General features: G+C 38.7%; 1 protein-coding gene across 8 annotated transcripts in view; it reads right to left on the reverse strand.

Annotated features, from left to right (window-relative positions):
- Plcb4 (phospholipase C beta 4) overlaps window positions 1–20607 on the reverse strand; it is a 381354-nt gene extending 360747 nt beyond the window's left edge. For 2 of the 8 annotated variants that reach the window (XM_046433511.2, XM_046433508.2), the window contains exon 1: window positions 20353–20603. The gene's annotated coding sequence lies outside the window, so the exon portion shown is untranslated. Of the gene's footprint in view, window positions 1–15844; window positions 15915–20088; window positions 20252–20352 lie in introns of those variants that run through there. The other 6 variants (XM_046433509.2, XM_046433510.2, XM_058575385.1 and 3 more) reach the window with 5 other exon arrangements.
- Window positions 20608–22429: the final 1822 nt, after the last annotated feature.

The following is a 22429-nucleotide window of genomic DNA, read 5'->3' on the forward strand; positions in this document are numbered from 1 at the left end:
TCTTAGTGAAATAAACTGTTATGACTCCAGAGAAACCTAATTTAACAACTTTCATCAATTCTCGGGGAAGAGAAACAGACTCACCACCCCCAAAACATTTGGTAATTATTTTCACACAATATGTGCACCGTCTATGATGTACGTGCATAGATGAGAAAGTATTAGCCCAAAATGAGCTTCTTTACTCTGCCATTTCAAGTTAAACTATCCAGCAATTCTGCAGAAACCCACAGTATTTTGCAAATCATAATTTCTATCACAACAGCTATCAAATACCATTTAATAAATAAAAGCTTGAAGTGTGTTACACATACACACATTATTTTCAATTAAGTAACACTACAGCACTCATGAATTTTCTTCTATAAATTATTTTTCAACGTGTTTAATCTTCACCAAAGGCCAATGATTTTAAAAGACAGGCTTCACAACTAAAGAAAGAGAAGGCAGTTACTTTCATAAAGGCAATATCTGATAATACAGGAAACTCTGCATTTAACGTCATCTTTTAAAATCTCTGATTAAAAACTCCAAGCTTACTAGCAAATTAGGACTTCTTTATGAATGCTTACCTTGCTTAAAGGATAACCTGAAAAATAGGCCAAAAGCATTTACAGTCCCCTTTGCAGTTGACCCCACCATCACAAAGACACTGCCCCATTTACAAAATGAAATATTGAGGTTCACGTTAAATTAACCGCCACAACCAATTCCAGGGATAGAATGAAAAACAGGTTTAAGTGTTAAAATAACTCTTTCTTACGCACCAGATAACTTCCCTTATTTCTTTAGGTGCATCATGAAGTTAACTCTTAACAACTGACTAAGGCTCAAAAAATTATACAAAAATCTAGACTACAAATAAAGTTTAAGGAGTTATATTTAGCAGTTTTTTTGATTATATTGGACACAATCTTGGTACAGCTTCCTACATGCAAGTCTAGACATTAAAGGAAGTCTTATTAGTTTCTAAAAGAAAAAAAGTGAGTTTATTAAATATAGATCAAAGGAAGTTCCGCCATGAAAACACCAACATTTTTTACCACTCATGGAAAAAAAAAATGTATCAATAAACGAAAAGCAATTTGCTGTTTCTTATTCTGGCTCACAGACGATTATCTATTACAATTAGATTAAGGGTACTTTTGCCTTGTTTGTGTTTTTCAGTTATTCTCCAATATTTTTAGAATGATTATATAATACTTTTATAAGCCCCCAAAGTTATTTTTAAAATCTTAGATACTACTAATATGTAATCTCCTTTTTATTCACAAAAAACACAATGATGCATGTTAATATATTTTAAACATATTATTAACTATTAATTCTAGCAAAAATTAAATTTATAAACTTAAAATGACTTCCTATCACATTGTCATCATATAGTACCAGATTGTGGCACAAAATCATATTAAATGTTTTGAGATTATTTTCTAATAATAATAAGCTAACTAACGAGCTAATACATAACACTTTACATTCATCTATGTCTGCTTCAAAGAGTAAGAATGTCTGCTTTGCATCCAAACTATTTTCCTTTACCTATGCTACTTATCCTTTGCCAACTATTAAACTGTACTTGTTATATATATTTTATTATATATGTCATCTCTCTGACAGCTATATTGGGACTATAAAAATTTGTATTTATGTATATATGTGTATATATAGAAGTACATATACATACATATTCATTATATAAGCATATAGACATGCATAATTATAGCCCCATATATATTCATATACAGTCACATAAAATATACAAAATATATAAATTATTTATTATATGCACTGTTCAGAAATTTCCAGCAGAGATGCCTGTCAATCCAGTTTCAGGTTTTATCTACCTTGACCAACCTGACTAACTAGTTTGCCTGAGCTAACAATAGTTTTGAATTATTTTTCTTCCACTTCAGTGACCAGTTATTTAACCAAATTAGTAAAGAATGCTGCAGATGAGAAACTTCATTTATTTTATTATTATTGGTCATCCTTACCTTCCCCAGACACTGATATCCAGAAATCACCACAGTTTCTTCATTAAGCATTGATTTGATACCTACTATTCTTTATACTATGAAGGGAGAAGATTATAGACTGTGGCGCTTCACAAACTATAAGTGTAGCTGAAGATTTAACACAAACCTGTACATCTTGCTTTGAGATAACAATCTCTAAATTCTCTTAAAGAGAAGTAGAACAGGAACTCTCCCCAACTGTTTCAGATTTTCAGCTAAATTCTCAATACTCCAGATAAATGGATGAAAACATTACTTTCATATACCCACATGACTTGCTAACCTTGGCCAAACCAATCCAGAAGTCACACCCAGAATCTATGTAAGAGAAGAACATGCACTGCAGAAGATGACTCTTCAAAGAAATCCAATGGTCCCCTTTCCTACCCTATCTACATCGCAAGCCAAGTACTCAAGACAACCCTCATAAATGGGGACTACATGCAATGAGGGAGGCTGACAGTCCGTTTATGGCCGAATGTTCATCTCAGAGCAGAAATTCAGAGCCTGTGAGACATTTGTGAGCTTGGAGCCCCCATGTCTGGCTGATGCCACCTGCATTAACAGAATAAGACAATGTAGCCTCTGGGAAAGTAGAAACAGGCTGGGCTTCAAAGTCTGATGGTGCTAAGATGTGAGTTTTCCTGTGGACCAAGATGTGAGTTTTCCTGTGGACCAAGTGAATATCCTAGGAGTGGTCCTGTAAGGTCTCCACCAAAGTGGGCTGCCTGAACAGGGGTATGAAGGACGCAGTGATGTACCATGAGCAGACAAGAGCTGTCACTCAGGGATGGCACTGCCCACATCAAATAATGTCATAATACCAATGGACAAGAAAGAAAGAAAGAAAGAAAGAGAGAGAGAGGGAGGGAGGGAGGGAGGGAGGAGGACCTCCAAAGATCCATCAGGATGTACATGGGGGTGTGGGGGAGGGTAAGTAATAGCCATAAAGGAAGAGCACCAGCTAAGTGCTTGTGCCCACTGTCAACTTGGGAGGAGCCAAAAACAGTGGGTAGACCCTTCTACAGGGAGGACAGTACAAAGCTGGGGGGGCAGGCCCAAAGTCTGAGAAGGCAAGAAGCCATGAACTGGATGGGAGAATGGATGCTTTGATCTACATACCCCTACGTTTTTCTAATATTTGAAAATTAGGTAGTTGCAATACATTAAAATGACTCAAAAGCTTTGGGATCTGTCAAAAAATATTAACCAAAATATAGGAGGGAGAAGAATAAAGCTAATTCATACTTGTATTTTACTAAGTGTAACCCACTCAACAAACCAGCTATGCTGAGTATTCAACCTGTATAAGATATTTTTCATTAAGTCTGAAAGAAAAGTGAGAAGATATTTTTAAAAATCAAAGTGAGAAGATATTTTTAAAAATCAAAGTGCAAATTTAACACACCTAAATAAACTTCAACTCCAGAAATACCCAATGACTTTAAATGTAAGAGGGCTAAACACTCCATTTAATCACAAACAAAACAGCAAAGTGCATCTTACAAAAACAGCAAAACTCAACTATATGCTCTCTTCACAGAGACACATATTTAAAAAGCACACTCACAGGGTTTCAGAAGAATGGGAAAGTTATACAACAGGAACAATAAGCCAGAGAAAGTGGAATTGGCTCTATTACTAATAAGACAAAATAGACTTCAGCTGAGAGTATTACCAGAGACAAAAGAACACACTTTACAGTGATAAAAAGGAAAATCTGTAAGTTTCACAAGCCTAAGTCCTTCACTTAAGAGGTAAGGAAACTAAGGTACAGAGACAGGACTTGCTAAGCCAGTGACCAGCTACAAGTCACTTCCCTCCATTCTCCATACACAGCCTTTTTTTATATCCCAAAGGTCCTTATCTGAGCTCATAAAACATGAAAGTGACCATTTTGTTTGGTCAAAATCATGAACTCAGGATCTAGGCAAGAAAAGTCTTGGAGAAGAAACCCATGGGAATGGGAAAGAGGGGATGAGGCCAACTCCCCACAAGCTCTGCAGCATGCTAGTTATGTGGCCTTGAATGAATGACTTAAATAAGCTTCAGTTTCCTTATCTATAGAATGAGGAAACTGCTATGTAGCTCACAGGACAGATGTTTAAAAAAAAAGAGAGAGAGAGAGAGAGAGAGAGAAGGAAATCAACACGTAGCCCGAGGTCACTCAGCTTTTCAGTGGCAAAGCTAGGACCCCTCAAAACAGTATCCATTTTGGTAAACTTTCTCATGAAAGAGAGTGCCTGATGGAGTTCAGAACTTTACAAGACACCTCAAAAATACTGGGTTCTTTCCCAATGCACTGATGCTGTACTTGAGAAGAACTTTAAAAGAGTATTTTTTTTTTTCTAAATGAGCTCTTCTTTATAAAATACAACTTTTTTCATCCAGGATAAATGAGTTTCAGATGATGGAATTTTGTTGTCCTGATTGCTTTGCCTCACTCTTCATAGGGTGGAAATATCATGTGGGCAATGTGGCAGCAGGGGAATTTCAATGATAATTTAATTCCCATTTCTTCTTATATGCCAAACTGAGTCATGCAATAAGCACATTTTAAAACATCCCTCAAAAAAAAATAAAAAAAGTTTAAACACAACTTTATTTTATTCAAAGGGAAAAACAGTCATTCCTCTGTTTTGTGGTTACAATAACCAGAATTGCATCTTCAAGACTATCTGCCCGACTTTCAGCATGTTGTAAATCTCTTCAGCCAGTGAACTATTTCCCAGGGGTAAGTCTGTGATATCTGAAGCCAATCCTTGTATAAAATGTTTAAGGATCTTAATAAGTTTCTGGAGTATTTTTATTATGTAATTGAGACTGTTATAACAATAAACACGTACAATCCCATCAGGCTTTATCTTTTCAGAATCTAGTCAATTATCCTAAATGTCAAGGTTAAAGACAAGATCAATATATTTTCAACCCAGGAAAGTAGGTGTTAGCAAGGTAGATAATGCCCATTTATGCTGCCTTACATAACCATAAGAAATTTAAGAGTAAGACAAAACTTGATAATTAATGTTAAAAAATGCATTGCTTAGGTACCAATTTTAGAAACAGCAGAATGCATACAAATCCAAAATAGGACATAAAAAACATGAAATAAGGAAGAGAAGTAGAAGAACAGCATGTGGCCAGTGTCCTCATCTTACATATTAATTTTAGGACATATTTAAGAGCCTACTGTGTGCTAGCTACTGTACAAACCTGATCTTAAAACTGATTTAAAAAAAACTATGGCTATTTGAAAATGCCACTAGGCTCATAATTAATTCATTCAAATAAAATTCAAATGACCATACCACCTGACATGAATCACTGAAATTTTGTTCACATACATAAAGAATAACTAGACTTCTTATTACCTCATTCCTTGTTGTAGAAACGTCAGATTTTAGATAGAGTGTTTAAAACAAAGCATATAATACCTACACAAATAGCTGCATGATTTAGGTAACAAAATAGCACCATAAATTTTTAAAAGTTCACTCAAACCATAATGTTATGAAAGAGAAAAAATATTCCTTTTTTATTTAAAGTGTATCAATGTGATGATTTGTATTTAAGATGTCTTTGTATCTCATCTTCATATTCAAGAACATACTGAATATAGTATTTAGAAGGTCTGTTCCCTATTTTATAACCTCAAGTCCACAAAATATTCCTAAATCATTAGTTTATATAGAAATTAATAAATAGAACAACTCACTCATAGCATATCGATTGTGCTGTTGGGGTTTGCCCCAATAGGGACCAAATTAAACAAAACTATATTGTGTTTTAATGAAAACTCTTATGATAATTTATTCTCCAGACCAAAAAAAAAAATACAACAGGAAAGCACCAACTAATTGAAGACAAATGAAAATATTTCCTGAATTAATGTTAAGATGTTAAGAAAGATGAGCCAGAACCATTGTTATTTTGTTTTAGAAAACCATTCCAGTACCTATGTAGATAGCTGAAAAATCCAACAAGTACATATTGTTTATCGAATTATAAATTAAGCAAGGATTCAAGTTCATAATTATAGAACAAGATTTAATTTCATGTAACATGAAATGTTTCCATTCCAAGACTCCTTAAAGAACATGAAACTCACATAGAAAAAAAATAAATCAAAGAAATAAAAGAAACACATGATTTATGCAATCTCTGCTTATGAACAAATTAACTCTTACGAAAGTTCAATGAAAGCAAGTACTGTGTCAACTAAGCCAACTTGAGACAAAGATCACCTTTCAAAATTAGGAATGCAGGTTCAAATACCAAAATTAATATTATAAAATATTATAAAATGATAAAATACATGTTCTTACTTATGATTTATTATTGGTCTTATTCTGCTTTCCTAAATTGCCAGGTACATTCCTTGAAATAATTTATTCAATAGGCAAATATAAAGTGCATACTTTGTGTTAAATAATATGCTACACTGATCAAGAAACTGAAATAGGCATGCTTAGCCCAAGGGAGCCCAGAGTGTATGTGTGAATTAATGTGTGTGGGTGTGTGTGGGTGCTGGGGTGAGACACTGAATATTAAATAGGTAAACAGAGCATAAGACCATGAGTGCGATGGGGACGGCATTTATAAATTCATTAAAAAATGTAGAACTAATAAATCATTTATATTATTTTCTACTATAAAATATTTGTTTTGGTTACTGTTTTAATGGAACTGCTTTCAAATGCATGTTTAAAAAAAAAAAAAGCCCCACTGTATGAGTTTTTGGTGGCTGCCATAACAAAATACCAGAGAGTGGGTGGCTTATACAACAAAAAATTTATTTTAATCACAGATTTGGAGGCTAGAAGTTTCAGATGAAGGTGTAGCAGACTTGGTTTCTACTTTGACCTCTCTCCTTGGCTTCAAAGACTGCCACCTTCTCATCGTGTCCTCATATGGCCTTCCATCTGTACGCATACAGCCATATAGAAGAAGCTGAGTAAATTCAGGTCAACCTTGTTTTGATGCCTATCTGTACCCACTCACTGATAAACCATGTGACCTTGAAAAAAATGCTTTAATCACCAGTTTTCTTAATATCAAATGATGATAATCATGTCTAATCTGGAGAATTGCTAAGAAAATAAAAATGGGCTGTATTTGCTGTCTAAGCCTGAAGCTCAATGGATGGTGGGCTGGGTCCTGGAAAATCTCAACCTTCTAAAATATCACACATATACCTTAAAGATATTCAAAAAGTATCAGAAAACTTCCTGCCTCCATTACTTCATAGCATGGCTTTTCATGTCTCCCATTCCACAGTGGGGCTGGGACATCTGCCGTCTCCAGCTGTCACTTGTGCTGGTATGTGTCTGAAACTTGCATTCTGAGGTCTCACACCTTGTGTGAAGGCAGGACACAGTGGTTCGGGAGGTCCTGCGTACCTACCATCCTGTCCCTTCTGCAGTAAAAAATGCTGCTCTCACCTCTTGGGCAGGAATTTCTCTGGAAATATTCTAGTCCGGGAACCCTGTTGAGAAATGAGGCATGCCTTACAGATAATGAATGCTCTCACCTCTCCAACAAAGCTGGGAGCACCTCAGTTCAGTAAAAAGTGGAACATTTCCAGAAGGTTTTCAAAAGACATCTCCTGCTTTGAATCAAGGAATGGATTCCTCCTGCTTATCAATCTTTGTGGAAGACCTGGTGGTCTGCAATGTTTATAAAATTCATACTTAGAAAATAAAAATTAATATGCAACTGAACAGTTCGGAAGAGTCTGGCACTCAGAGTCCTAACTTTGAGGATAGATATTAGTACTCAAATCATCTGAGCATTTGAATTTCTTCCTTTTTCTTTGGTATCTGCATGAAAAATCCCCTGTATGTTACTTCTGACAGATGGAAAAGAACTTTAACCGGTGACTTTGAAATTCTTTCAAAGAGAATGAAAAATGGACAGAATGAGGCCAGGCTTATGATTCTCAGAGGGCCTCACAGGTCTAAAAAGGCTCTAAATAAAAAAAGAAATATTCTCTGTGTTTCTAAATGTTATTGTGAAGTATTTTCAGAGCAGCTGCAGTAACCAAACTAGAATCCTCCTAAATGCTGTCTCCATTGAAACTTGAACAATGATATATTTAATAATTAATATACTCAGCCAGCATTTTTTAAACACAAAAGCTAAAATAAATTTAGTAAACAAAAAAAAATTCCACTTTGTAATGAAGGAACCTCTTAAACATTATTGACACTGCAGGCCTGGGGAGGGGGGCCTGAGATCGACTGTTAAAGCCACATTTTGCACAAGATTCAAACCATTAGAAATAAAAAGCTCCCTTCTCATTCTGAAACTATGAAAGATGCTCTTTCAAAACCAATATTCAGCAAAAAGTCTCCCTCAATTCATTAATAGTTTTCTCTATTTGGCACTGGTATGTTTGCAGGTCATTTTGAAAATAAAATGCTACCAGAAAAATAAACACAAAGCATTTTAGATTATCAAGAGTCCCACTTAATAAAATAATCTGACTAAACAAACTCTTTTCTCCCCTAAATATCCAGCCAAGTTTGAAGTAAAGAAATTTTTCTGAGTCAAAGCTATTACACACTGTAAGAAAAATAAGCATAACTTGATTAAAATTGAACTTACAAAATAGAAAAAAAAACAATGTGAATATGTGCCCACAGGAATAAATGATAAACTATCTTCAGGGAAATGTCTTCTCTGGATGTAGTATATTAATATATTACTACATCGAGATTTCTGTTAGCAGAAATAAGGAATATAGAGTTTTCAAATGACTGATCATCTCTCCAAATTGATCGTTCTGCCACTTTTTCAGCCACCAGTATAAATAATCAAGGAAAATTTTTGCCTCTGTAATGAGTCTATAGATGGCTTCATTTTATTAAATATGACATCTCTGTTGCTTACTCACTCATTGCTTTTCTAATTTACCCATCCTGCAGAATAAGCAATAACAGCATTTACTTTTTCATTCATCTAAGAGACATTAACTTGGTCTCTAATGTGCACCAGATATTCCCACTCCCCAAGAGGGTCCTGTTGTAGCTAGGACTTGCAGTTCATTCAACAAGAAGAACAAAGAGGGGCATGCACCAGGATTGTGGCTGACCAAGGACTGCTCTGCAGAGAAGATGGCAATTGTGCAGGCTCTTAAAGGCCTACAGGATTCAGTTAAAGAATGGGATTGAGTACAAAGTCAGCAAAGAAACAGTGGCCATAGCCTTGTCGTTCTTGAATTTTAATAAAGCTTAGTACAGGCAATGCTAATAAAGGAGTTGAGACTTCATTGTAAGGTTCAGGCCATGGATTTGCATTTGGCAAATTAGGGAAACAAATTCTTTCTAAAAGCCATAAGGTGCTGTTGAATATTTCAGAGGTAATGCTATAAGATTGATTTTGCACAAATTACTTTAGCTGACTGTGGGGAATGGAGTCAAGAGGCAAAGATGTCAACTTGTAAAGTTGCTATTTACATGTCAGTTTCCTCCAGGAAACTGTTAACCCAAGGAAAAGAGCTCCAACTCCACCATTGTTAAGAGTTCCTGATGTTCATTTAATAACCAATGGAATACATGATGGAATGAATGACGGAGAGACAGGGAGGCAGACTGAACCATTCACAGAACAATCAAGGCATCAAATAATGATATGAACAGGCAGTAGCAACAGGAATAGAGAAGAGCAGACAGAAATGAGACATTGTAATGGGGTAGACTCCACAGATGGGTGACTTGTTTTACAAAGATTAGGATCCCTGGACATACACGGGTAGTGAAGTCAAGGATTCCTGTTTTAGCCACCGTGAATTGGAGCACCCATAAGATTTCAGGGTCAAAATCTGTAGCAGACTAAGGAATATTATCTGAAGCTCAGAAAAGAGGTCAGAGATGGAGGAGTCTCCCTCAAATAGGTGGAAATGAATGAGTTTTCTCATAGAAAAAGTCTAGAATGAGCAGAATCAAGAGCTATGTAGATGTTTACAGGGAACACCATTTCAAGGGCTGAATAGTGGAAGAAGCTCTCATGAAGCTCTGCCCTAATATATGAAAATAACTTTGCATGCAAGGGCAAGAAAGCTCTTTTAGGAATTAGGGACTTTGGAGATCTACAATAATAACAGCAAGAATGAATTAATCTGATGCAATTCCTTCAGGTTAGAATAGTGATGTGACATCCCCAGAGTCGCCAACTCTGGAACTTGCATAGCAGCAGCTGCTAATAGTGCTTTAGTTTCTTACACCATAAAATTTGGATGTAAGAAAAGATGAACTCTTTCCAGCATAATTTCATGATTCTAATCAAGTGTCACTGCTTAACAAGCACGTATCCCAAACAGAACAGCCTTCACCTTCTCCAACAACAGGACCAAGAAAACGAGAGAATAGATAAGACCAAGTCAGAGTCTTACTGACCTGCCAAACAAATGGAAAATACAGCTGGTTCATTTCAACTCAGTGATGCTAATGATTTACTTAAATTGACTTCTTTGAAGGAAAATTACTGTTAATAACCTTAATTTCCTCCTAGTCTCTTTCCCTAGGTACCTGACATTTCAGATAAAATATTTTCATAAAATATTAAAAGCAAAGGAATTATATCTTAGGTATCCAACTCCATGTTGACAGACTTTATGAATCTCTTCTATCTCTAAGCCTACATTTTTCCATTTCATCAAATAAATACAAAAAGTTTCCCATCCTATGCAATTCCCAAGAATGTCACTTATAAGGCCAACTGCAAATCCTACTTATACCAGCCATGTGGCACTGTGGAACATGCCCAGTTTTCTTTTTTCAATTTAATCATTGTAACTGCAGTTTTATTTTCTTTTGTCCTCAAAACCAGACTACAAGCTATCCATCCTGGTCTGAACTCTCACCCATGCACACCTCTATTCTGGAAGGGCAAGTGAGTGGGGTCTGCCATCTGTCCCCCACCCCCCACCCCACCCCCTGCAGATCCATTGGTCAATCTCTTCCACACTCACCCTTCAGGCTTCTTTGAGTTCAACTAGTAGAAAGTACCTACCAGAGTTTGGTAGTCAGGAGGAAAGTAACATAGATATACATATTCCCCTGCTCTCTCCCTGAAAGGATCTACAGATTAACTATGACCCCCAAAAAAAGGACACAGCTCTTGTCAATGGTCCTTCTTGCCCCTTCCCTTGGAGAAGTAATAGCTGCTTATCATTGCCAGATCCTTCTTTAGTATTCATCCTGATTGTGACCCTACACCTGCCCACACCTTCTTAAGAGTCTCCTTTTTAAGCAGTCCTTTATGGACTTGGTTTATATGTGCCATTATTCCTTAGCAGGGCCCTGAAGGACACAGGTTTAAAGAGTGACCAGGTGGTGCCCTCCTTTGGGCTTTCACAGACATTATCAAAGCAATTGTCTGTAAACTGTGAAACACTTTAACATTTTCATGAGCAAAATTTATCACAGACTTTCTTGACTATGCAAAGTTTCAATGCCAAGGAAATGTGACTGAATCCTACCATATTTCTACAATTCACAGTGTGCTGTAAAAATAAACATGCAGAAGGCACACAACCAGAATCTGAATGTCATTGCCAAACTAACCAGAATTTGTCTTAAAAATGGATATCTGGAAAAACAGATGAAAGAACAAAATCCGTCTTTTGGAAAACAGAAACAAGATTTGGTTTTTCTGCCATTTATCCACATCAAGACTTATTATTCCTGCTATTGTGATACTTTAAGGTGAATCAAATTCTTGTAGTTGACGTCATAAAATTCTGAAAAGTAGCCAATAACTAACTTTATATTATTGATAAGAATTGTGGTTATTAAAGTTGTCACTTCTGGAAAAAATTCAAAATTGGTGACCTAGATTTTCTGCATTTTTCCAAATATCTCTCTAAATGAAAATACAGGATAGCTTTAAATTTGCATATTCCTTTGTCTATGAATCATTTCTAAAAATCATGAAAATTAATTTCAGGTATCTATTAAAGGAAACGCAATAAGATAGCATTATCTCTAATCTTCTAATTCTCTAAGGAAACTATAAAAAGGGATTCTTCAATAATTAAACACAGTTGTTCCTCAGCATCCACAGGGGTTTGGTTCCAAGACCCCCAACAGATATCAAAATCCGCAAATACCCAACTCATTTAGATAAAGTAGTGTAGTATTTTATGTAACCTATGCACATCTTCCTGCATAGTTTAAATCATTTCCATATTAATTATAATAACCAACATAATGCAAATGCAATGTAAATAGTTGTTATACTGCATTGTTTAGGGAAGAATTTATAAGAAGAAAAAAAGTATACATATGTTCAGTAAAAACACTTTTATACTTGAACACTTTCAGTCTTCAGTTGTCCGAACCCACAAATTGCATGGATACTGAAACCTGATTTTATTAGGAAGTCTAGAGCTACAAACACAACTAGACAGGACTTTTAGCAATGAAATTAATGTAATTGGCCAGCTCAATATCAACCTCTGTTCTGTGTTGGCTGCGAAGGACTGCACTTCTATGGCTACATATTCAAGAGTATTAAAGACATGTCCCTACTAAGAGAAGTATAGAGTTTCACAGCTACCCAAGCTGATCAGAAAACAGACTTTCAACTCTCAGATTCTACAATATATCTCTTTATTATACTTTTACTTTTATATTAGTCCCTTAACTGGTAAATTCTTTTAGATTAAGTATTGTATTGTCAAGGAATTTTAAGAACATGGTCTATTTCTAAAGTCATTTCCTGGTATACTGTATATAACTGAAGTCTAACTGAATTAGTAAATTGATGTAACAATGTGGAGCATACTTCGGTTAGAGATGTTCAGCTGCATAATTTGAGGTACTAGGAGACAGAAATTTCACGGGGACCTTTTAAAAAGGCAATTTGGCAGTTGCTTTCTCAAAATTTAAAATGTGCATACCCTTTTGACAAAATGGTTTATTTCTTGGAATTTAATTACAAGAAATTTACACATGTGTGCATGAACACCTATGAAAAAGATCTTCAATCTTTCAGTGTGCAATACTGAAAATTTTAAAATGGTTAAATAAGAATGGTATATACATATTCCCATATTTTATGCAATGTTAGAAAGAATGAGATAACTATTATACCAGTATGTTAATATCTCCATGATATGCAGTTAAGTGGATAAAAGTAAGTCTCAGAACAACTTATATAATATGATACAGCTTGTCTAATTAAAAAAGGACAGGTATATTTACTTACATGTGTAAATGCATAGAAAACCAAGGAAAAGAGACATTCTAAACTATTGTTGTTATATCTGGGGATGGCTGTAGATGGGAAAGATTACATTTTGCTTCTGCATTGCCATTTCAACTAGAACATATTAGTGTATCGCTTATATCATTTTTTAAACCACTTAAAACAAAAACTTGAAAGACATTCCAGAGAGGACTGTGTGATTGTCCATCAATGTACATCAGTAGATAAGAGAGAAACCCATCTCAAGAGGACTGTACATTGATTTCATCCAGCATGACTTCCCGTTTAAGAGCAAAAAAGAAAAGGAGGGCTCTGAGAACTGCACCTTGAAATACTAACCTGCAGAAACAGATCTACTTTCTATATGTTAAGCGACAAATATAGCAACAACCAAATGGCAGGAGAGACAACCTGTGACTGGTTTAGAGTTCAAATCTGTGACACGTGGAAGAGAACCTCTGTGTCCCCAGAAATGAAGTCACCCATTTCTCTACACTTAGGCATTCTTGAAATACAAGAGAAAACCACATCCTGCATCTTGACTTTGTGTATTTGCTCACATTGTAGAAAAATGGGGAAGAGAAAATTAGGCAGAAATTAAGAATCTGAACTCTAGGTATACTCAAAATAAATGACTATAACAACCTTTGTAAGAAATTTAACAGAAAATTTACCAAAAAGGGGAGGAGGGGCAAAACAAAGCCACCGACATTTTCCAGTACACGATATTTCCAAGCACTTAGATTTGACAAAAGGCTCAAATTTTGACAAAAGGCACAACTGGGAAGAATTCATTCCAGAAATATGCGTGGTTTGGCCACACCCTGGGTTGACAGGTTTGTTTCTATTTTAATTATTTCCAAACATTTTAAAATGAGATTTCACACTCCAAATAAATCTGCATTTCATGCTTCTCTTGAAAACGCATATGCACTGGATGGGCCCACCTGGTAGAAATCTGGCAGATCTGGTCAACAGCTGCTCCCTAGGAAGGGCTTGAATGGACACAAGCCCCATGCTTCCCTGAGGTCTCTGACATCTTACCTGGTCAGGTGCCCTTGGGGATGATACTTGCCTGGCCCTTAAAGGCACCAGTCCACAGTGGTCTCACTGAAACCATAAGAAACTCCTCCAGAAAAGAGGATACTATATATATATATATATTTTTTTTTTTTTTGGCTCCCCGAAACTAGTATTTAGTAACCTCCCTTCCTCAGATATCTGGCCCAGGCAAGTGCAGAAACAAGCGCCTGGGATGAGAAGAGGATTGCCCTCAAATTTCTATGTCAATTCCATCTTGGCAGCAGGGCTGCCAGAAGCTTATCTGTCACATCTCAGCACAGTCACTTGCAATAATTGTCACAAAACTTTCTATTGTACCTTTCTGCAGCCTGTACCACCCTTGTTGGCAGGTAACACAATACAGTGGCTGAAAGCTGGGAGTTCTAGAGTCCACCTACCTGGGATTCAATCCCATCTCTAACTCCCCAGGATGATGAACTTCACCTCTGCAAGCCTCAGTTTCCCCAAATGCACATTCTTTAATACTCACCTAAAAAGCTGTTAGAAGGATTAAACATAGTAGCATATTTTTTAAGTGTTCAACAAATGTTCTACTATTTTGTTTCACTGATGTTATTACTATGCAAAGTAGTGAATTTGAGTGTTCCCACTCAAGTCCCGTGGGAAAACAGGAGTCATGACAACTCCCCTAAACTTCAGTGATCCCCAAATTCTTCTAGTGAATGTTTCTCTTCTTCCAGAACTAAATGGCTTAATATGGTCTTTTTTAAAAGCCTAGCTGAGAGACACAGATGCCCTGGGGATGGCATCTGGCTCACTGAGTTGTATTACAAAATCCCACAGTCACAAAGATGTGAAGCTCTTAGAATTGAGTTAATGCTATATCCCTCTATTCAAATGTAGTCACAGAGTCAGGCATGTCAAAAGGAAGATCTGGCACTTCATGATGGTCCAGTTGGGGGATAAGAACATTATGTATTTGCAAGGTGGCCATGCAATTATTCCTTCTAAGTTTTAAAGAAATTTCCACTGACTGATCTGTATGGATAAATCAATACTATTTGCCTTTATGGAGGCAAGTAAGAAAGACCAACTATAACACTACCAGCACTGATAGCAGAAGGGCATTAGCAATTGTAAAGTGTCAGTCACACGTTACCCAAATCATTCATGACACAGTACTGTGAAGAACCCTATAGGATTATTCTCCTGCTTTTACATATAGGACAACTGAAGCTCAGAGTAGATGGATGATTGGGGCCACATAGCTAGTACAGGACATTGTCAGGATTTGATCTCAGTCAACTTGATTCCAGTGCCTGAAGGTCTCAGCAACTTTACATTGCTGAAAGCAAACTCACACTGCAATCACCACTGCATCCATCCACCAGCTGCTTCTTAGAGTGAGCATTTCTAGAGCAGATGTTCTTCACCTTGTGTGGGTCATGGACCCCTTTATAACCTAGTGAATTGTTTAGGCTTTTTTTAGCATCATATTTTAAATGAGTAAGATTAAATACTTAAAAAGTACAGCAGAGACTAATCATATTGAAATATACTTATCAAAATAATACATATTAAAACGGACTCACATAGTAATATAGGTGATTCTATTCAACTCCTTAAATGCCAAGGTCTAGCAATGACTCTCCTAAGTGTCACCTGAAAGTAAAGACAAACACAGATTTGCCAGCTACATTGATAGACCCACCAAGTTACATCCTCAGAACTTCATGGGATGGGTAGATCTGAAGTGAGGAATTCCTCCTATTCAAGGAAATAAAAGATATCAAATATAAGATGGGTCTGTGATCGCTCCTCTCTGAATGGGCTGCTTATAATTAATTACCTCAAGTTACCTTTTTTCTTCCTGTTTCTCAGGAAATGGCTACTTAGATTCATTCATGTCAAGGAGCCAAAAACATCCTTTAATTGTTCGGGAGGAAAAGAGTGCTTCAGAAGGGCAATGTGTCTTAAAGCAAGGATTTGCCTGACCCAGGGGTGTTTCAGTAGCTGGAGGTGGAATTTTCCAAAGGATCATGGGAGAACAGCTGTGAAAGAGACTCCCAGTCAAGGGGAGAAGATAACAACACTATCTTGTGGTCACATGGTGTGTGACAGTCTCATTGAAAGTTTATATGAAGTAGAGGAGAGAGGTCTTCTAAGAAAAACCTTCTGCATTATGGCCCTTTCAAATTTTTTTGATTCCATAAAGAAAATGGAAAAGAAAGTTGATAGAGTTCATACAGGGAAAATAGAAAACTCAGCTGGTCATTTATTCTGCAGAACATAATGATCTCCTCACTGTGATCTGAAAGGCAGGCCATTCTTACTTTCACCTGCTCTAGGAACTTGGGCTATAATTTCGCAGAGGAGAAGCATCCAAAGAAACGTCCAACCAGATTTTTAGAAACTATGGTTTGGAGATGGTTTTGCAATCACATAAAATTGGTCTTTCAAATAAAAGTCATTCTGGGATGATATTTTTTTTTAAGTGGCTTAATTCTAGCAAGGACAATGCAAACATCTCGTTTCCATCTGTTCAGTAATGCATCATTACCGGGTTCTACCTTCACTGCAAGTAAAGTGAATCCATTGTTATATTTGGTGGGGCGAAAGAATCACAACCCCTGAACATGCAAAACCTTTATTTCATTCTAAGGCATAACAAGGTAAATAGTATTCTAACTTGAGGAAGTAATTCTACTTTAAACAGTGAGGTTTATCAAAAGAAAACTATTAAACAGAAAACAAATACTAAGGAAAAGAAAGAAGTAAGATTGTTCTATTTCCCGGGTATGTCAGGGAAATAGGAAGATGTGGAATGGTCAGTGCTGAGAATTAACCCAAATCTATTTGACATTTGAACCCCAACAGAGAGCCACTGCAACTGCCCATCAGCGTTAGAAGCAACATTTACCTCTCAGAAAAAAAAAAGGTGGGTTTTTGACAAACACTAATATAAACTGAAAAGTCTCAATTTGGGGAACTTCAATCTGGACACAAAATTACCAACTGTGATCATTAAAGCATCTCCATTAGTCCTTGACCTGATTCTGCACATCAAACACAAAAGTTCTTAATTTTACAGGGGACCCATTGTCATCATTCATTAAAATCCTGGGTCATCAGTGTTGGTAAACATACTGTTTCACCCTTACTCTAGAGGTGGTCACAAATGACATTTAGTCTCAATCTGCTTGAAAATAACTATAAACTTCAAAGAATATTTATACTCACCCCAAAATATTTGAGTTTGCTACTAAAGACATTTGTGGAAAACATAAGAAATACACGTGCTTTCCTTTCCAGGACTATATTACCTAAGTGCACAGATCCAAAAAAAAAAAATAAAATTTATTCTCAAAATATGATTCTAAAACAAAAAAGAAACCAAATGTGGTAGCTAATTACTAACTTTTTAAAAACTAATCTGCAAAAATTGTTCATTAATTCTAATTAATCTGAGTTTGCCAGTTACATCAGAAAAACTGGGAATACAGACACTGAACCCAGAAGCTACCTTTCCTATTTCAAAGCCTTTCACAAATTAGCATGTCAATGTGAGGGGTTCCAGGAAAACAGCACAGTCCCTGGAAGTTCAATTTCACCTCAATTTCACTTAGAGGATGGGGTAGGGATGAACACAAGGCAAGCACTCAGTCATCATTTCAATTCTTAATAAATCAAACTTAAAAAGAATTTAGGACTATCCTAGGAAAATACCCCTCTCATTGGGATTGCCAAGTATAACTGGCCCATGTTGCCAAAATCAGCAATATATATTAATCTAAAGGCAGCTAGATATATTCTTGAAAAAGACAAAACTGCAGTGATTCAGGCACCAACTGGTCTCTGCTGGGGAGGAGATATTTCAGATTTTAAAAATCCATTTCTGCAAAAGCTTTTTGGTAATACTTTTTTAAAGTCTCGATTTCACTATCTCATGAGGCAAAAACACTGCCTCAGGATTCCAGGGCATGTAAGGAGTTTAACGTCACTCACATTTTTCAGGCACACAAATATAAAACTTCCAAAAGAGTATTTTAGAACAAAGCTCGACTGCGTGGGTGTGCATTTGTAAAATAAAGGTAGAATTATTCCAACAGATGTAAATGTGCCCCCAGTGATCAAATGGAAAACTTTGAAATCCTGTTTTGACAGTTACTTGTAGAACAGCATTTCCACAGGGATTAATTCAGAGCTGGTGGTATCATCAAAGCTAAATCAAAACTAAGTTCTGATGGCTGAGTAATAATATAGTTGGAGGGAAGTGTAATCAGTTATCTAATACATGATATCCTTAGCTATGCTATGTTACATTCGAAGGTTACTAATTCTAGCAGCAAGATTCCCGGGTTCATAAAAATGCTACACCATTTAAATGTGATTTTTTTTTCTAAAAACAGGTGTTCTCCAAAGACAGGACTCATTTATTAAACTTCTGTAGTTCAAAAGGAAGATGACATAATAGATCAATACACCATCTGAAAAATATGCAAGATTTGTTCTATGAAAAAAACAGCATTCTAGATTACATAACACAGTCAGGGATTATACCACACACTCCTGCTGAGCTAGATTTTTTATCTTACATTATAATTCTCTAAGTTAGGCCACTGAATTGTGAAGAATACAAAATATTAAGTTCTCAGCTCAACCACACCTTTTTAAACTAACCTTCTTGAAAACACTAAAAAGATAAAAGTTAAAATTTTACACATATACACAGTTTTCCTATTCTGAAGAGCACAGTTCTTGGGACATTTTCTTCACCTCCTTGGAGAAGACCCAGGTAAAGTCACCAGTTGATTTTCCTGGTTATGTTTATTTTATGAACCTTATTTCTCTTTAAAAGGGAAATTCAGTTTCAATTTTGGGACATTATATGACTGCCTATGTTTAGAGATATGATTACAAGCCAAACAAAATTGTTAAACTGCTATCTATCTTCAAACAGCCATACCTTAAATTCATAGATCAGCATGTATGGCATTTATGGTTTCAAAAACATGACAACCTACCATGAATACTTTACCCCGAGTTAAATCTCAAACACTACGCTTCAGAACAGCTAGAATCTTTACAGGAGTTAAGGGGAGAAATGCTAAGAGTTTTCTCTCAAATACGTGGATATTTATGGAAATGGAACAGAGATTCGCCTTTCTTTCTAAAACAATGGTAGTTTTATGATTCTGGATGAAGTTACACTTAGACACATTTGGAAATTGGAGATTCCTTATCTTCATACTTCAATTCGGCAGTCTACAAAGTCTACACTGCGAAGTATTGTACTATATAGGCAGGGTCTAATTGGTTAAAGAAAAAGCAACTTTAAAATTCTGAAATTAAGGCAATCTTTTGTCTCCTTCCTTGATACGGTTTTAGGAGGCCCAGACAGTGCCCCCAAGGAGTGCTGAGCCTGTCAGTGCAGTTTTAAGTGCAAACGGTCAATCATTTCTCTCAATTCCCCAGAAGAGGTTAAGAAGATCCACACGCATACACATTTACATGCGTTGCACGGTGCCAACTATTTCCAACCAAAATAATCATATACACGTCGAGCCGAGCTATTTGTAGCCCAAAAGCGGGCGAATGTCTGGAGAGTCTGAGGAAACCCAGTAGGTGATGACTTCAGGGGAAGGGGGTTGGTGGCGGGGTCCCCTGCCTCCCGCGCGCTCAGGGCACTTAGCACCCCGCACCTGCACTGGGTACCCAGCAGGGCATCTGGGTGCGCGCGCGCGCGTCCGGGACGCACCCGCCGAAAGCAAACAAGCCCCGCGGGCTGGGGCGGGCGGGAGCATCCTCGGGCGGGACCCGAAATGCCTTCTCCTACCTGTCACTTTGCCTGGAACTGCTGCTGGGGATGCGGCCACAGCCGCCGCCTGGAGACTCAGTGTGTGCGCGCGTGTGTGTGCGCGCGTGTGTGTGAGAGCTTGTTTGCGGTGCAGCTCACTTACTGCTCCCGGCGCCACCAACCCCCTCCCCGCCGTAAAGAGCTGCCGCCAAGCCCCCTCCAGGGCGCCTCAGTCCCGCCCTCCCGCTGCCTCCGCCCCCCCCCCTCCCTGGCCTCCCCGCCTCCCCGCCTCGCGGTCCTTACCTCGGCGGAGGGCGGGGGGTCTCGGGTGTCCCTCCCGGGCGAGCCCACGGGGCAGCGCCCGCCGGCTGCGCCGTCCGCCGTGCTCTGCGAGTCTCCGGCCCCGGGCCCCGCCGCCCCTCAATGGCCCGCGAATCCTTCCTCCCCAACCCCCGAGTCTCCCTCCCGGTTTTCGCCTCCCGGCTCCGGAGCCCGAGCTGTCGCCTCGCAGCCCCAACCTGCCCAGGCTACGGAGCATGCCCAGTGCGGCGCGCCCGGGCTGGGCTGGGGGTGGGCAGGGGCCGGGCTGGCCGCCTGGCTGCCGCGAGCCCGCGAGGCGGGGAGGGGGCGCCGAGCGGGCCCGGGGCGCAGCCTTGAGGGCCGGGTCGGCGCAGCCAAAGTGGGTGGAAGGTGGTACTGGAAGAAGGTGGGTGGGGCGTCCGACGAGGCCGCCCCTCTGGGCGTTTCTCGGGGGTCTCCCCAGCAGCTCCCCTCTGCACGTGCCGGGTGCCTGGGGGTCCGTTTGCGCACTGTGTGTCGCCGGGCGCAGAACCGAGAGTGGGGATTACCCTTCTCGGATGGGATACTTAACTGGGCAGTGGGCCGTGGGGCCGGGGTGGAAGCTAAAAGCCGAGGGTGACAGTACTGGTGAAAACTGGTGCCCCAGAGTCGTGGGCCAAGATGGGGACAGTGCTTATTTGTTTAAATTTTGTTTAATAAACACATAAAGTGCTTACACTCTGTCAGACACTGTTCTAAATGCTTTTTATTCATTTAATCCGTAAAACAATATTCTAAAACAAGTACTACTATGTTCTCTTTATTTCTCGTAGCTTACACCGATCTACTGAGACTGAAAGTGGTTCCAAAAAGTCTTCCCCCAAGTGCAACCTCAAACATGCAACCCCCACTCCCCGTCCCTGACTTTGGTCCCTGGGATGCTGGGGCTCTGCTCCAGCCAGTTCCCGGCCCAAGCTTCCCCTATGACAACTCCCAGATGCCTTCAAGTTACACTCACACTCAGGCCCTAACGGTGTAGGACCTAGCTTCAGCCTTTGTGTGGACCCTAGCTACGATCAGCTCCAGGACTCCCAGAGGGTTCCCTCCTCCCCCGGGCTACTCTGCCTCCTCCTGTTCCCGGCCGGCGGCCACCAAAACCCGGAGACGTGGCACCTGCGCATTGGGGACTGGGGCCACCACGCTTACAGCTGCACTGGGCATGCTCAACCTCCGGAGCAGGTCCGTCTGGCCAGGAGGATAGAAAGGGCCTGACTGCGCGGGTAGCTTAAGAAATAGAGGGGCAACGTATGTGCAAACAGTAGTCCAAATTCGCAGTTAGAAATGCAGAAGACTTATTCCCCTGGTACAGTCTGGCCATTTCCAGGCAGTACTAATAGAGGGACATGACCATCAAAAATTAACCAACTGGACACCCTTAAGTAGGAGGGGGCTGAGGGCCCACTGACCACTCCACAGATAGACTACTAAGCTGTAATTTTAGCTGAGCCTTGAAAAAAATCTCCTCAGACAGCTGAGCCTGTCTGCCTGTGAGGAAGCCAAGAAAAATATCCTAGATCAAGTTTCCCTACAAGCCTGGAAAGGAAAAACAGATCGCAAGATAAAGCTGGTTCTTGACTGGCTGTTCAGGGGTCTTCAAGATGTGTTGATTTTGGCCGAAGCCAAGGTGGTAACACAAAAAATAATAGATACATAAATTGCCTGGTTATCTTCTTAAACTGCAGGTTTTTATTCAATTTACATTCAGATCTAGAGAAGAACCTGAGATTCCCTATGCTGCTATATCATGTTCTCATTGTTGGTCTTTGGATCAGACTGAGTAGACAGAAGTTAGGGCAGTATTTGAGACTTGTTCTCTCTATATGAGAAAATGGAGGTTCAGAAATGCTAAGCAATTTGGCCCAGGGTCATGGGGTCTATGAGTATTATAGCTAGATTCAGACCCATTCTCCAGGGCTTCCTTTGTATGTTCTGGTATCCCCCAGTAGCTTCCATAGCAAATAAGCAAGTAGCTGTCTGTCATCCATGAGTGTGACAGTTTCAAACAGGGGAACTTAACTTAATACATAGTGCACCCAAACAT

The sequence above is a fragment of the Marmota monax genome, unplaced genomic scaffold, assembly GCF_021218885.2.
Source record: "Marmota monax isolate L192 unplaced genomic scaffold, Marmota_monax_Labrador192_F-V1.1 WCK01_AAM20220418_F8-fsc00014, whole genome shotgun sequence".
Classification (NCBI taxonomy): domain Eukaryota; kingdom Metazoa; phylum Chordata; class Mammalia; order Rodentia; family Sciuridae; genus Marmota; species Marmota monax.